Source organism: Dipodomys ordii, unplaced genomic scaffold (genome assembly GCF_000151885.1).
Source record: "Dipodomys ordii isolate 6190 unplaced genomic scaffold, Dord_2.0 Scaffold7, whole genome shotgun sequence".
NCBI classification, from domain to species: domain Eukaryota; kingdom Metazoa; phylum Chordata; class Mammalia; order Rodentia; family Heteromyidae; genus Dipodomys; species Dipodomys ordii.
Genome location: NW_012267223.1, coordinates 7826948 through 7830951, shown reverse-complemented (window position 1 = coordinate 7830951; position 4004 = coordinate 7826948).

The following is a 4004-nucleotide window of genomic DNA, read 5'->3' as shown; positions in this document are numbered from 1 at the left end:
ACTAGTATATGTCTGAGACAAGCAGAAATGGTCAAATAAGTTGATGTTAGGTGAAATAAACCCCAAGATAAGTATTCAAATGTTTTTTTTTCATGCGATCGTTTCTAACGTATTTATAAGGTGATTTCTTTGTTGCTTTGTATGTCCCTCTCCCACGGTACAACCCTTGCTTTCACCCCTGTATTTGATGTTGGTATAATTTGTGGAGGGGAAGGGAAAAAAAATAAATCATTTAAATAGGGATACAGGTGGACCCATTGCAACAATGAGATGTACAAGTCATTATGTCAAAAAAAAGAACTTTATGACTTTGTTGGGGGGAAGTGTGGGGGGCGGGGGGGTGGGAGATGGGAAGGGATAGGAAGGGAAAACAAAGGAGGAGGCAACAATGCTTGATAAAAAAATGTACTCATTATCTTGCCCATGTAATTGTAACTCCTCTGTAAGGTATTTTCACAATTTAAAAAAAAACGAACTTTACAACTTTGGTGGGGGGGGGGACGGCAGGGGGGAAGGGGAAATAAAGGAGGAGGCAACAATTCTTGGTAAGAAATGTACTCATTATCTTGCCCATGTAATTGTAACCCCTCTGTACAGTATTTTCACAATAAAAAATAAAATAAAATGAAATGGTTGAGTAAAGTTACTAAAAGCATATATAATTTTCCCATCTGGTCACTATTTTTCCTCTATTCCTCTCTTGTTTCTGCATATTTTATTTTTTTCATTATGTCTATATTTATAGACATATTAGCTGGCCATACTGCTTTGTCTACTTATATTTTTATTTAGTGACTCTCTGGGGTTGGTGTTACATATCTTTATTGATTATTTTATACCAAATTCAACTGTTTTGTTCTTTCTCAAAAGAAGAAAGAAAGAAAGGAAGGAAGGAAGGAAGGAAGGAAGGAAGGAAGAAAGAAAGAAGGAAGGAAGGAAGGAAGGAAAGAAGGAAGGAAAGAAAGAAAGAAAGGAATGAAGAAAGAAAGAAAGAGAAAGAGAGAAAGAAAAGGAAGGAAGGAAAGAAAGAAAGCTAGCTCAGCCAGGCACTGGTGGCTCATGCCTGTAATCCTAGTTAATTTAGGAGGCTGAGATTGGGGTATAGCTGTTCAAAGCCGGCCCCAGCAGGAAGGTCTGTGAGACTCTTATCTTTAATTAACCACCAGAAAACTGGAAGTGGTGCTGTGGCTCAAGTGGTAGCGCGTTCACCTTGAGCTGAAGAGCTCAGGGACAGTGCCCAGGCCCAGAGTTCAAGCCCCATGATGGACAAAAAAAAAAAAAGCTTAGTCCTGTCATCTAGACACAATGTCAATCATCTTCCTGCAGTTGCTTGTGCTTTATAGTGGAGCACTCTGCATCTCTGTTCTAACGCAGTCATGGATCTTTTTGCTTATTTTTCCCTTGAGTTCTGCTCATCTGAGTTCCCTCTGCATACTGTTTTCATTGCTACTGTCCTGTTACCTATCCCCCAGTTCTAGAGACCCTTTGACTCCTAGTTGATGGCTGTGTTCATAGTGACCATTTTCTTTGGGTTCTCTGATTAAGCTGAGCACCCCAACCCTACAGTCATTCTAGCCACTGTGGTCTGTCCTGGCCTAGGACTGCTGTGGAGTATTGTCAGTTCATTTGGGTGGGCTCTACCTGCCCTCCCAGTTTATTTTCGCCCATCAGGAGAGTTCCCCAGCCCTCTAGAGACAAACTTCAGAGGCCTCTGTCTAAGAATGGCTAAGAAACAAGAATGGCTTCATGTCATCTGCAGCCCTGTGTTCCAGGATCTCCCCCCTCAGCTTCCCGCCCCTGTGCTGAGTATGCAAACCCGTGGAGGTCTGTCCAGGGAAGGAGCCCACTCTGCAGTCTTTGTTCCCTCTCACTTCCATGTGGTGAACTGGAGAGCGTTGACAGGGGATCTCTTTCCTCTCTGAGACATAAACAGATGCACTGACAAGCTCAATCCATGGATATTTACTGCCTTGCTTTTGACATTTAAGATATTTGTATTTGCTTATTTGTACTCTATGTAAAATTTGTCACACCATCTGGATACAAAAATATCTGAGCCCTTCAAATAATTTCAATCTTTGTCAGCCATGTGTTCTACACAGAGTTCTTCTGAGGGGGGGCCCTTATAGAGCAGTGGAGAAGCGGGCCCATTTCATGGAGACCTTAATGGGCTATGAGGTAACAAGCCACGGCTTTTAGAGGGAGGGAGTCTGCAAGGAGAAGAGGTCTGTGTTGTGAGCAGAGGGGTGAGAGGGTTAATGTTAGTGGCCAGGCCAAGCCAGACAACCAGTCAGAATTTTGGCCGCTAAAATGTCAGCCCTCACAGGATGACTTCACCCCAGCCCAACACAACCCATGTTATAGTTTGACACAGAAATACAGAAATGAGTCTTTGTGACAAAGGAAAAGAACAAGAGCTCGAATACAGTGAGTGCATTGACTGAGACCATCTAGTCATAGCTCAGATAGAGAAATGGAGAGTGAGGTAGACAATGATGGGAAATGTAGACCAGTAATAGATGATAGGTAGACCATAGATAGATTGTGATAAATAATACATAGATATGTACATATATATGTATATATGTGATAAAGGCAGGTAAACATAATTATGAAGAGATAAGAGATGGGAGCGATCAAATAGATGATAAGATACATAGATAAATGATAAATTGTAGAAAGATGATAGATGTTAGGGAAATAGATTGAATTTTTGTGTGTGCCAGTCCTGGGGCTTGAACTCAGGGCCTAGGTTCTGTCCCTGTGCTTTTTTTTTGCTCAAAATTAGCATTCTATCATTTGAGCCACACATCCACTTTTGGCTTTTTTTTAAGGTGTTTAATTATATAGAACACTCTTATGGACTTTCCTGTCTGGGCTGGCTTTGAACCATGATCCTCAGATCTCAGCCTGCAGACACTGGCATGGAGCTTGAATTCTATTTTAAGTATATATTACTATTTTTATAAAGAAATCCACTCAGATAAGGTATTTTAAATTGTATATATACACAGATTTTTTTCTGTTTCTCTCTAAACCTTGTTTTTATTGATTTAAACAAAATTAGAACAGATTAAGGTAAGAAAAGTAAGTAACAGCAGCACACTGTTTTATTTTGTGATTTATTCTGAATTTTAAAATAATTTCTATCTCATTGAGTTGATCCAACTGGTTGTTGGTTATTTATAAACTCAGGTTGGGAAATATGATTATTTTCACTGTTCTAGAAGTTGAAAATGTTTTGTAAAATGGAGAAGTTACTGAGATAATAAATATCAATTATTTTGTAAAACTAAGTGACCATGTTAGTGAGTATTTTAAGCAAATTCTAAGTTTTGAGACAGTTTCAACTATTTCTCATAAGGTTTCACTCAATTGATTTGAAAAGCACTAAAACTTGATAGTGTAGTATATCTGATTAAAAATTAATAATATATCTAACAGATAATATTGTATGTGAAGAAAGCTATTATCTGTTTTAGAGGAGTGTGCTTTATTTTTTTAATAAACTTACTACTTCCTTTTTGTGTTATATTTCCACATCAATTGTGGGCCTCTGTCACATTGCATAGCATATCAAAAGACTAGAATGGACAAAGTTAAAATAAATAAATTTATTAAATAGACACAATTTGTTTACTCCTGAAATTCTAGCTACTAAAAACGTTGAGATAAGAAAGATCTAGCTTTAAAGCCAGTCTAGGCAGAAAAGTCCAAAAAACTACATCCCTAACAAGCAAAGTTCCAATCTGGATTTATGGTTCAAGTGGTAAAGCATCCACCTTCAGCAAGCAAGCTAAAGCACCAAGACCTGAGTTAAAACTCCTATAACTGGGGCTGGGAAGGTGGCTCAGTGGTAGAGTGCTTGCCTTGCATGCCTGAGGCTCTGGGTTCGATTCCTCAGCACCACATAAGAAAAAAGAAAAAAGCCAGAAGTGGCACTGTGGCTCAAGTGGTAGAGTGCTAGCCTTGAGCTGAAGAGCTGAGGGGACAGAGCCCAGGCC